This window comes from Balaenoptera physalus, assembly GCF_965194825.1.
Source record: "Balaenoptera physalus genome assembly, chromosome: 5".
Classification (NCBI taxonomy): Eukaryota; Metazoa; Chordata; class Mammalia; order Artiodactyla; family Balaenopteridae; genus Balaenoptera; species Balaenoptera physalus.
In genome coordinates this window covers 29,253,604-29,267,368 of record NC_138884.1, presented here as the reverse complement: position 1 = coordinate 29,267,368, position 13,765 = coordinate 29,253,604, and the positions used below count along the sequence as shown (strand labels likewise).

Genomic DNA, 13,765 nt, shown 5'->3' with positions numbered 1-13,765 from the left:
TTTTTTTTGTAGAGGGGATGATGCTGAGAAATAGTGAGTTCCTTTATAAGAAATGTCTTTACTTTGTTTCAAATTCTGAGGCATTTGGAAGTTCAGAGTCGAATCTAACTGGGATGGGGCTGGGGAGAGGGAGAAAAAGAGAGGGAATGCATTTGCATGCACACAATCAATAGACAGTTATTTATTTAGGACTTACTAGCCAATTAGTCACTTGCTACCAATGGTGGAAAACAGTAAAACAGTGAAGGACAAGAAGTAAGTACCATATATCAGCATCTGCTTTGAGCAAGGCCCTTAGTTCAATGCTGTGCTTTCTATCTTACTTGATTCTCACATCCATCCAGTGTGGAAGATACTATCACCTCCACATCATTTATGAGGAAATTGGAGCTTGGTGAAGTAACTTGCTTAAGGTAGCTATGATGGTAAGGGCAAGAGAGAGGAGTAGAATTCAGATCTGTTCTCTCTGAAGTCCATGCTCCTTCAACTATACTGTGCTCCCTCCACAGCTACGAAAAAGTACTTGAGGATTCACTGAAATCATGCAGGGTTATCAGGAGGACTTTGTTTGAGCTGCATGCACCAGAGGCCATAAAAGAGATAAACCATCTCTGAGGACAGCTTTTATTTCTCCACACACACCTGGGCAGGATTTAGGCAACACAACACTTACTGGTTGTTGCTCTCAGTCTTAACTTGACATTTTATGAAATCCTCACCTAAACCTCCACCCAACTGGCTGTTAAGCATTTTCATGGTAAGCACTGAAAATAGTTCAGGCAAATGAAGCTGAGCTTAATATACTCCAAATAATGAGGTGAGATGAGGATTGAGTGAACAGTTGTTACAGTAGGTTTTATCTTTTTAAAAAAAAATTGAAATATAGAAAAAATACAGAAAATTGCACGCACATACGCACACACAACAAAGTCCTTAATGATTTATCAAAGTGAGCAAGCACCCTTGTAACCATCATCAGGTCAAGGATAAAGCATTGCCACCCTCTTTGTGTCTCCATTGAATTGCCCACCCCTGTTCCCTTAAATATAATCACTAGGATTACTTTGATTTAATCACTTCCTTGTTTCTCTTTGTAGTTTTACCTCCGAAGTATGTATCCTTACTAATCACTTTGTATAACCTCTCCTGTTTTGGAACTTTATTTATTATGTAAATACTGTGAAGCATACACTATTCTTTTCTACCTCCTTTTGTGTGTCTATGGCATTCATCATGTTATTGTGAAAAGCTGTAGCTTTTAACATTTTTGGTGCATTTTATTGTATGACATGCCACATTTTAGCTATTTTTTAGTCTACTGTTGGGAAAATTACAGATGATACTGCTTTACAGACATTCTCTGCATGTCTCTTGGGGGCACATGTGCATATATTCCTGATGGAAATATACCTAGGAATGCAATTATTGCCTGTTAGGTTATAACTTTCTGCAACATTAGTAGATATTGTCAAAATAGTTTTCCAAAGTAGTAGCAATTTATATTCCCATCAGCAGTAAAAGAGAGCTCCCACTGCTTCACATCCTCTCCAATATTGGTGATTGGGAATCTTTTCAATTTTAGCCAGTTAACTGGGTGTATAGTGATATCTCGTGATTTTAATTAGCATTTCCCTGAACTCTAATGAGCATGAACACTTTTTCATATGATTATTGACAATTTGGCTATCTTCTTTTTGCAAATGCTATTTAAAGGCCCTTAACCCTTTTTCTATTGTGTTGATTGTCTTTGTTTTTTAATTGCTTGGAATTCTTGATTGTGTTTCAAAAATCTCCAGCTTTCTGGCTTGCCTCTTTACTCTCAATTTTGATGAACAGAAGTTTTGAATGTTGATGTAGTCCAATTTATCCCTCATTTATTTTATGTTTAGTGCTGTTTAAATTCTTTTAAGAAATGTTTCCCTCTGCGGAGTTGTTGATGTCATATTACCATATACTGTCTTTTAGAAGCTTTGCTGTTTTAGCTTCCATATTTAGACCATTTTAAAAATGTAGATATATAATTGTTCTAGCATAAGATATTAAAAATTATCTTTATCCCAAAGCTCTGCAGTATCAGCTTTCTCATAATTCAACTGTTCATACATTAATAATTCTATGTCTGGGCTCTCTGTTTCATTCCATTTATCTATTAGTTCATCCTTGTACCAATACTGCATAATCTTAATTACTGTAGCTTTTTTTTTAAAATTAATTAATTAATTTATTTTTATTTTTGGCTGTGTTGGGTCTCTGTTTCTGTGCGAGGGCTTTCTCTAGTTGCGGCGAGCGGGGGCCACTCTTCATGGTGGTGTGCGGGCCTCTCACTGTCGCGGCCTCTCTTGTTGCGGAGCACGGGCTCCAGACGCGCAGGCTCAGTAGTTGTGACTCACGGGCCTAGTTGCTCTGCGGCATGTGGGATCTTCCCAGACCAGGGCTCAAACCCGTGTCCCCTGCATTGGCAGGCAGATTCTAAACCACTGTGCCACCAGGGAAGCCCAATTACTGTAGCTTTATAATAAATTTTGATTACCAATAGAAAAGTCCTCCCACCTTGTTGGTCTTCTAAAAGAGTGTCTTGGTTCTTCCTTTCACATTTTCATATACATTTAAAAATTAGTTTAAGTACTACTAGAAAACCTGTTGCTATTTTTATTAGAATTGCACTGAATTCATAGAATTGCAAAGTATGTTCTTTTTCTGGTTTGCCTACAACATTCCTAGTTTACATCTATACTCCTGGTATCCTATGTAGTTTAGTATTTGTCTGAGGTTTTACATCTTTTAATTATTATTATTATTATTATCATTATTAAATTATAATAAGCAGGGAAAGTTTTGCTAGACCTCTACTTTTTAATCTTAGTTCTTGCACGGTCTCATCTAGAAGTGGATGAGACACATGTACGGTGATAAGAATTCTCACTTTTACTTGTGGTTATATCTGGAAATAAATGATCCACCTCTCTTTTCTCAACTAATTCCTATTATAGTGTTGTTAATATCTCCCATTCAAAGACAACAAGCAGTGTGCTCACTGATAAAGTGAGGTGAAATCAAACATGAAGACCTAGAGATAGCTGACGCATTCTGATCTGGGGTAGTGGTAGGAAAACTATAGTATTTGATGTTTTTGTCTCTGTCAGTCACCTGCTGTGCCTATGGTATATTTGAAAAATTATACCTTATAAAAATATTTGTTAAAAAACAGTGCTTTGAGATGAGGCAGAGTCAATACCTGCGAAAATATTCGGGAGGAGGATTTTAACATGAACAACTCTATGCCCACAAATTTGATAACCTAGATGAAATGGACCAATTCCTTGAAAGACACAATTTGACAAAACTCACTCAAGAAGAAATGGAAAATCTAAATAGGCCTATTATCTATTAAAGAAATTGAATTAATAATGACTACCCTTCAAAAACAGAAAGCACCAGGCCCAAATGGGTTCATGGGTGAATTCTACCAAACATTTAAGGAAGAAATTATACCAATTCTCTACAGTCTCTTCCTGAAGGTATAAGCAGAGGGAAAATATTCTAACTCATTCTATGAGGTCAGTATTACTCTAATGCAAACCAGACAAAGACATTACAGTAAGTCTCCTACATATGAATGAGTTTTGTTCTGAGAGCGTGTTCATTAAGTCCAACAAAGTTAGCCTAGGTACCCAGCTAACACGATCGGCTATACAGTACTGTACGGTAATAGGTTTATAATACTTTTTGCACAAATAATACATGAAAAACAAACAAACACAAAAAATAAACATTTTTAATCTTACAGTACAGCACTTTGAAAAGTACAGTATAACAGCTGGCATACAGGGGCTGGCATTGAGTGAACAGGCAAGAAGAGTTACTGACTGGAGGAGGGAGAGGAGGTGGGAGATGGTAGAGCTGAAGGGTCCTCAGCAATAGGAGATGGAGGGCAAGCTGCAATTTCACTCACACCTAACATTGATGGACAGGTTCTGGTTCCTTGCTGGATTCAATTCTATCTACCCTCTTGAAAAAAATGATCCAGTGATGTCTGGGTAGTAGCTCTTTTTTTCTCATCATAGATGACGTGGTAGCACTGCATTGCATTCTGAACAGCTGCTGCAACCTTCATGTACTCTTCTACATTCGGGTCCTGTGCTTCAAAAACTAACAGTCCCTCCTCAAGTACAGAAAATCCCCTTGCCATTTCCTGCGTCGTGAATCTGTTCGGTTCTTCAGTTACTTTCTTCTTCCTCTTGTCTCTCTTCATCCTCTCTCTGGGCCTCCAATTCCATCAGGTCTTCATTAATAAGCTCCTCATGTTGCACAGCAAGTTCCATCGTTATCTCTTGGTGCTTCTTAGCAGTACCAGCTACATCATTGCTGCTTTTGTGCTTGCTTCCTGACATCCTGGGTTTGAAATAAAGATACTATACTACTGTACTCCATATAGTACTGTACAGTAAAGTACACAAAACACAGCCACTTGTAGAGGATGCACACATGGCAATGTACGCCAGACATGTGAACTAACTTACATGATTGGACCTGCAAATGCACGTTCGCGTCTTTGAAAGTTCGTAACTTGAAGGTTTGTATGTAGGGGACTTACTGTATATGCATAAACTTTTTCTCTGATAGGATGTACAGTAAAATAGTATCAAGATTACAGGACTCAAGGACTGTTACATGCTACTACCAAGGTCATCTCTACTCTGAATTAATAGAAGTTAAAGGGTTACCGTAGTTCAGACACAAATTACACTACAGCAGACTCAATATTTGGGGGAGCTATAGCTAAAGATCCTTGGGAAATCTAAAATTCACAACATATAGATCTTTAAAGACCCCTTAATTTTTCACAAATAAAATTTCTGTCCAGAATCTCATGGTCTCTGAATATATCTGTCCATCACACATTACAAAGAAATATGCTTACATCACTACACAGAAAGCTATACAGTAACAAATGGAGAATGCAAAAAAGTATCAATACTTAGCTGCTGGTGGTTGGCTAGATTCACCCATCAGTTAATGGCTTAGTCCCATGCAATCAGTCTCACGGTGCACATTAGGGTTGCTTGCAAATGATTTGAGTCCTCCAAGGTTGAATCCACAAATATCATGGGTTTGTTGTAGTAAATAGCCAGTCTGTTCTGCATCCCTCCAGGCTACAGAAAGATTCTTGGTTAATAGAAACTCACACTTAAACTCAGTGGTTAAAATAAACTCTCAATTGACCGAAGCATGTTCAAGTCAAGAGCCCTTATAATGACCTTTCAATTCTACTCAGTGGCTTTCCTTGAGTACCGGGAGTTTCTAGTCTATGAGAAAGCTTTATGCCTACAGCCACTGTCGATAATGACAAATTGACACTAAAAGTAGATTCCACCCTTTCCCTGGCTGCAGAGACATGAATGTAGCCGACATACGCTCACTCCCACTTGCACACATGCATAGCTGACCTGCATCACCTTCCCTCTGGGTTATATCCAGCTGGGAGGGGGCACACCTACAGACAGGGACCACCGCTCACTGCCCAGTGTCCTCCCCCCTCCCTGCAAAAAGACTGGCCCAACATCAATGGGCAGTTAGCCACAGGGAGCCACCTTCCAGCCAGATCTTCACACCCAGGGGGGCGCTCAATGGCCATCAGGGGAAATGAGATTTAGTGACTTAATGAAGGAACACTCTGCCACTAATCTCATAAAATTGAGCCTGTGAGGCAATAAACAAAAGCTGGCGCTATTTCAGGCGCCAAGTGTCTCATTTCCAAGCACAGTGTCTCCTGGAGTTCAGAGGAAACGGCACAGATGAAAGGGGGAAATTGCACTGATTAAATCATCTGTTAAACTCATCAGCCACCACAGAAATTCTATAGAAAACCCTGGGTGGAGGACACACATATTTTCCTTAACCTTGTCTTGCCAAGGTGGATCACATGAACACAACTTCCAGAAAATGCAATAAAGAGAACAGCATGAAAGTTGGAGTTTCTCAAGTCACTTGTCATTCCTCAGGTTTCATCTTCTTTTGAAGATAAGCTACTAAAAATTATTACAATTTATCAATCAAAATATCACACTGAAGTAGCAATATAGCAAAATGTCATAACAATGTTGAAACCATAATTCAAATCATACATTCTAGAGGGAATTAAGGAAAATGTGATGCTATATACTTTATGTGCTGTAGTCATTTTTCCAATGGGTAGTTTAAGAAATGAATATAAACAAGAGATTAAAGACTACATCTCAGGAGTAGATCATAAAGAAGGAATAGAAGAAATATATTTATTTAGCAAGAAAAGTAAGGATTCTTTCTGAAATGTTTGGGTTCATGTGATTTACATAGAATCATAATTCCAGAGTTTGAGACCAAGTAAGAGTAGTAGGGACTCATTTAGCCTAACCTTCTTATTTTAAAAATGAAGAAACTGGAGCTTGAAAAATTAAAGATGTTCACAGAATTACACAGCTAATAAGCAGCAGAGTCAGGAGAAGAACTTAAATTTTATTCAAATTTTAAATCTTTTTTTTCCATTATCTTCTCATTCTTTTTTGTATCTCTGAGTTTAACCTTTTTATTTATTATTTTCCAAAGACTCACGTAAAGCATAACCTTTAAGGGAGCTTTCAGAGATGATGGAATTACTCTGCATCCTGATTGTACTGATACTTACATAAGTCTATATATATATTAAAATTCGTAGAACTGCACATCACAAAAAGTAAATTAGAAACATCTAAAATATAACTTTCAATGTTATTGAAGAAGCTGGTTTGTATCTAGTGTATATGAATTTTTCATATTATAATTTCTTATTTGTTTTCAATAGAAAACAGAATAAAATCAGGACATTTTAACTCCCTTGTCCATTATTCACTGATTCTGTTGTATTTGATGACCTACTATTTTACTGTATGCAATTTCTCTATCATCAAATATAAAGGTAAAATAATGAAATAATAATGAAGTGTAAATCCTTGTTCCTATCATGGACCAAATCTGAGAGAGGGAGAGAGAGAGATTAAGAAAGAGAGAGAGAATATTTTGTGTGAGAAACTGAGTGCAGAGGTAAGCTATATGGTTCTACCAAAACTTTAGAGAGTTATATCCATTTAGGTCAGTTTTAAATAGTTCATGGTGAAATAGATAATGATTACAGCTACTTGCCATTTATGCAGTCCCTGTGCACTAGAAACTGTGCTAGACGGAAGTCAATTATATCTAGTCCAGAACAATCATTCAAGAGAAAAAGAAATATTTTTTAATGTCAATCATCTGTATTTAATGCAATTTGAATCCCACGGTGTGACTGATGATCATGTCCTTTTCACTATGCGTGAAAAGGACATGATCACCAGTCACACCGTGGGATTCAAATTGCAACTTCATGCCCTTTCTCACTCTGAGATATTTGACAGTTTTTTAAAAACATCTTTGAGTCTCAGTTTTCTCACTGATAAATGGAAAAATCCTCCCTTCCTCGATAGATAATTGTGTGGATAATATATCCTGATGCATAAAAATAATAACAGTTGATATTTATTTAGTGTTTGCCATGTATAAGACACTATTCTAAGTGCTAAGTAGTGTAATTTATTTGCCTGCAGAAAAAGTCTAGAGACAACTGTTGTTATTATTCTAATCATACAGATAACAAAACAGACATAGAAGATTAAGTGAGTAACTTACTGAGAATCATATAGTTATGTTGGAAACTGATATTTGGACCCAAACATTCTGGTTCCAGAGCCCATTTGCTTACACCACGTCACCATTATTGCCTCATGTATAAATGACTTGGCACAGAGTAGATGCTCAACTAATGGTTGCTGCTTTAACCATAACTTTTAATTTTTATGGCAAGCTAATCTCACTGGGCTCCTGGAATCTCAAAGTGGGACAGGGCTACCAATGTGAATGATGTAAATAAAACCATTTTGCTAACACTGTGATAGTTTTCGTTACATTTTCCCTTCTCCAGTGCAGCGAATTCAGAGATTTCGTTTTAATGCTGATGTTAATCAAAAGTGAAGGTTTACATTTTTTTAAAAAAAGTTCCCAACCCTTAATCTCTCTCCCAAGCTCTGGACCCAGATGCCCAGCTGCTCCCAAACATCTCCATGTGCATGGCACACCTGTTCACAATGGTTAGAACAATAGGGAATTGTGGTAGATAAAGAGATGGAACATAAAACGAAGAAAAAATGGAAGTTTTGGCAGTTCAGTCCTGGCAAATAAGTTGCCTTACTTTGAGAAAAGAGCCCGTGAGATTGCCTGAGTGAAGAAGGAGAAAGGAAGTCATCAGGAAAACTCCCTGGACCAAGAGAAGAGGATAGAAAAGGTTACTTAGAAGAGAAACGTCAGTGAAGGTCAGTGATGATCCAAGAAAAGGAAAAAGATCGGCATAGCCAATCATGGCCCCTATAAAAAAATATAAGCTACCACAGGATATGGCTAAGGCCATGGGAATTGACTTTTGCCCAGAGGGATGCTTTGGCCCATGAGACTCCTAAATGCCCTCTTATCCCAGACACTTGTACACTGCTGACTGCCTGAGGCCACCTGTGAGAATTGCCTGCATATGATTCCAGAGCAGAATCATCTTCATTTCTCTCTCCAGTTTCCTTGTCCAACGTCTATCACAGCTTCATGGTATGTATATCTCCTGCATTTTCTCCCTTCCTACTGTACCTGCTCTGATTCCGGTTGACATTGTCCATTTCCAGGACTACCTGGATGCCCTCTAAATGTCATCTGCTGCTACTCTCCAGTCCTTTGCTTAATTACGAGGCTCCTTCTGTCTTGGTGAATCAGCACTGTGCTCTAGGAAGCTCCCACCATGTAACTGGAATCGACACACAAGATGACACTTATTGGCTGTGTCTTCTTACCTTTCTGATCTATCATTCATACTTGGCCAGAGTCACCTTCCTAAAACAGAGATCCTCTATGGTGACAGAACCTAAGATGGCCTCCAATCCTAAGTCCCACCCCTAGTATTCATGCCTTATATATTTCCCTCCTTTTGAATGTGGTGAAACTGTGCGTAGGATGGACTGTCATCTCCATGATTATGTTAACAATCAGTTGGCTTTGAATTATTCAAAAGGGAGTGACCTAACCAGGTAAATCCTTTAAAGGGATATGGCCCTTCCTAAAGTCAGAGAGATTTGACATGCGGGAGATTCTCTGACTCAGGCTATGAAGATGGAGAGAGCCATCTGGCAAGGACTTGAGAGCAGCATCTGGAAGCTGAGATCAACTCCCACCTGACAGTCAGCAAGAAAGCAGGGACCTCTGTTTTACAGCCACAAATAACCGGATTCTGCCAACAACCACGTGAGCTCCGAAGAGGACCCTGAGGCTCCAAGTAGGATTTCAGCCTAACTTACACTTTGATTTCAGCCTCATGAGACCTTGAGTGGAGAACCCAGTTATACCATATCCAGAATTCTGCCCTAAAAAACCATGAACAAATAAATGGACATTGCTTTAAGCCACTTGAGTTTGTAGGAATTTTTTACACACTAATTAAAAAATACTAATACATCCATCCTGTCTTTTCCCATTTGAAAAATCTATCTCCCCCAAATGGCAGAAAAAAAAGTTAACTGTTCCTAACACTTGGTGAAATTTCGTCAAATAAATAAATATTATTTGATGCTCTAGGGTGAATATTTCTTCCATTCTGTGGTATATATCTCCATCCGATAACACCCATAAAACTATGTTTCCTGAATGCATCGCTCATCCAAATGAAAGCCTCACATAACTAAGGTATGATTAAAGGACTCTGCCTGAGAGACGTTTGCAAGTGGCTCTATCTGCTATCACTGAAGCTTTTGATACACAGCTTCCTGGTACAAGAGCCCTTCACTAGAGCATGATCTAAATGACACCCTTCCATCTTCGCACCTTTGTGGAATATCAGGGCACTTCAGCCAACTCACCGCTCTCAGGACATATTCTTTGAATCTGTCAGTTACTAGAGCACCATTTTCTTGCTGTGATTATTCTCTAGGTGCTCAGGTTGCTTATGTTTTTCTTTGATTCATCTTTTCGCTGGGCATTTCATAAGATATGGCCCCACTATATTATGGAATTCCTAATGTTTTTTTTTCCTTTTCAGAGAGGGCATATTCATTCTCTATGACAGGCTGATTCTTCCCAAGGAGTTTCCCAGACACATAATAAACACAAATAAGTGCTCAGGCTACACAACAGGGAAGGCGTACTGCGGGGGGAGGGGTGGGGAGCACCAATGAAACACATTCAAGGGACGACACAAAACATTTCTTTCCTGAGCAATAATCTATTATAGTTCAGTCACAATATGTCCATAAGAGGCAATAAAAAAAATCTACCTCTCTCACATTTCATTTATTACTTTCTTTTCACCTATTTTTTTTTTATGGAAGCAGGATTCAATCAACTTTCCTTCGATTAATAACCCAACAAACAAAATATACTACTACACAGATGAGAATATGCTGTTCTCTTCCAGGGTTAAGGAAATAAACAAAGGTAATAAGTGGCTAAAGAGCATGCCCAGTGGTTCTTCTCTCAACCCTAGGCTGATGGAAAAGTGAAGAGATTCTTAGGCATATATTAGAACTGCTTCCCAGGAGAATAGACAGTTATTCAATATTGACTAATTAGTGAGTTGAGTGCTAAACCTTGGAGGATGTTGATTTTCATTTACTGATTCAATAAATGTTTATGGGCTGTTTTTGATGTGGCAAAGTATGAGTATATAAATATAAGAAATGGCAACTAACTGGAGATGATCAGAGTTTGATGTAACAAAGTACACGTAACGAGATTGATTTCAATAGGATGGATACAGAGGGACTGCTTTAGCAGGGAGAGAGTATTTATTTCCTGAGGAGTTGAAGGAAAATCCAGAGTGAGTGAGTGTATGCATGAGTGTGTGTGTGAGAAGGGGGAAGGAGAAAGAGAGAGAATGCACAGAGGTGATCCTTGAGCTGTGTCTTTAAAAATGCGTAGGCAATGACAGGTTGTGTAACAGAAGGTTTTTCTAGGCAAGAAAACAACATGAATTCATGAAAAGACACAGCACATTTGGAGAAAAGGCCAAGAAGTTTACTGTGTTAAGGATAAATGTATAAAAGAAGCAATAGTAAAATGTGACGTTGGGAGCAGGATGGGACTTACTTGTAAAAGGTTTCGTGTGGCATAACAAAGGGGTAATTGTTTTCCTATACCCAATTGTCCTTCTTCCCCATTCTTCTCCCTCAGAGAGACCCTAATCTGATGGCTGGCATCTGCTATAGCCAATAAGAATAACCCCTTCTTTTTTTTTTTTTTTTTTTAACATCTTTATTGAAGTATAATTGCCTTACAATGGTGTGTTAGCTTCTGCTTTATAACAAAGTGAATCAGTTATACATATACAATATGTTCCCATTTCTCTTCCCTCTTGCATCTCCCTCCCTCCCACCCTCCCCATCCCATCCCTCTAGGTGGTCACAAAGCACCGAGCTGATCTCCCTGTGCTATGCGGCTGCTTCCCACTAGTTATCTATTTTACATTTGGTATGTTCTAAAGAAACTGACCACAGTGATGGATCCAGGATGGACATAGGATCTAAGCCAAGCTGGAGAAATGGACCACAGTGATGATCCAAAGACAGACATAATAGGTCCAATAGGACCTAAGCTGGGCATTTCCTAGGATTCTTCTTATTGGATATTGGTGGAAAGGAGGAATAGTAGCCAGGAAAAGCCTCTTTTTTCCTTCTGGTGGCAAAATTTAAGGCTATAAACTTAACACTATCACAAGTTGTGTTCCCTGACATGATGACTAAGCTTTTCTGCAATAGGGTAAATTTAACATCTAAAGAGCATAAGAGGCACAAGAACTGAGGGAAGTGTCATGCAAACAGCGTTTGGCTTTATAAATATAATCATTCCTAAGGGCAAGCTTCTTATAGCGCTTTTCAATAATTTGGTTAGATAAGCCAATACTTTTATATTCAAGCTAATTAAAATCATATTTCTGTTTAAACTAAACCAATAATTTTACATTTTATTTTGAATCTTTTATTTTTGGCGAAATTAAATGCTTTAAAAATTGCAGGTACTTTATTTTTTATTTTTAATAATAATTTTATTTATTTATTTATTTATGGCTGTGTTGGGTCTTCGTTTCTGTGCGAGGGCTTTCTCCAGTTGCGGCAAGCGGGGGCCACTCTTCATCGCGGTACACGGGCCTTTCACTATCGCGGCCTCTCTTGTTGCGGAGCACAGGCTCCAGACGCGCAGGCTCAGTAATTGTGACTCACGGGCCTAGTTGCTCTGCGGCATGTGGGATCTTCCCAGACCAGGGCTCGAACCCGTGTCCCCTGCATTGGCAGGCAGATTCTCAACCACTGTGCCCCCAGGGAAGCCCAGGTACTTTATTTTTAATTTTTAAAAACATTAGTGATATTTTATGCTTTTGGAGGGTGGGGCAGTATTCAGTTTTTCAACAAGTAAACTAAATAGACTCTACTAAGGCTTCTATTTCTGTTCATCACAGACTGATTCATACAAATTAATAGTGCTGCTGAGGGCAACTAGAAAATCTGAATCAAGTGTTATAAAAGAGAATGTTTTTTAAGACTGTGCAGAGCTAACAGGAGAGGAAAATATTGCAAGGCCAGGATACAGAGGAGGACAGAGTTCCAGGAAGATAAGCTGACTTTGGGGCCACTTTTTCGAGGAATCTGAAGGGTCATTTAAGAATCAGTCTGGGCTTCCCTGGTGGCACAGTGGTTAAGAATCCGCCTGCCAATGCAGGGGACATGGGTTCGAGCCCTGGTCTGGGAAGATCCCACATGCTGCGGAGCAACTAAGCAACTAAGCCTGTGCACCACAACTACTGAGCCTGTGCTCTAGAACCTGCGAGCCACAACTACTGAGCCCACGTGCCACAACTACTGAGCCCGTGCACCACAACAACTGAAGCCCACGTGCCTGGAGCCCATGCTTCACAACAAGAGAAGCCACCACAATTAGAAGCCCCCGCTCACTGCAACTAGAGAAAGCCCGCTCACAGCAACGAAGACCCAATGCAGCCAAAAATGAAATTAAAAAAAAATAATAAAATAAATAAAATATTTTTAAAAACCAATCTATATAGCTTATCAGCATATGGAAGAATGAGGTTGGAGTGCAGGTCCTACTAAGGTGGGGAGATAGGGAAATCCATCTCTTTGGGTTCAGACACGGAAAGGTTTAATGTTAGAAGTAACAGTGAACCAGAAGTGAACACCCCCTCACTGTAACTGCAGCTTGGCTCCAAGTTATCACAACAACTGCAGTTGAATCACGGCACTCCTGTATTACCAACGCCATCAGGTGCCTGGAAGTAGCTAACATAAATCCTCTCTGGAGGAAAGTAATATCATGCCAGGACTAAAGTTATTTCTCTAATTTAAAAATACTATTTCACCACATAATCCAAAATAAGGGTACAAGGCAACAAGTCAGTAGGTATGAAACCTCCAGATACAACAAACAACAGAAACGGATTAATGTGACCTCCAGATATCAGAATAGACTTTCAAGTGACTAGGCTCGTATCTTCAGAGAGATAACAAAGAGAGCTTAGACATTTTGGCAGAGGAGTAGAAGCCATGAAGAATAATAACATAAAAATTCTAGAAACTGTAAATATGAAAACTAAAAACTCAACGCACAATTTTAAAAGCAAAATAGCGACAGTGGCAAGAGTACTTAGTAAACTTGAAAATGAGTTGCAAGAAGCTGT

The 13,765-nt window shown here is 38.9% G+C and overlaps 1 protein-coding gene and 1 long non-coding RNA gene across 8 annotated transcripts in view; one reads left to right on the top strand and one right to left on the bottom strand.

Moving 5' to 3' along the window:
* The window catches only part of INPP4B (inositol polyphosphate-4-phosphatase type II B), a 750,879-nt gene that overhangs the window by 203,187 nt on the left and 533,927 nt on the right, over window positions 1–13,765 (top strand). The window lies entirely within an intron of this gene.
* The window catches only part of LOC309661641, a 122,319-nt gene that overhangs the window by 1,175 nt on the left and 107,379 nt on the right, over window positions 1–13,765 (bottom strand). The gene's annotated exons all lie outside the window — the stretch shown is intronic.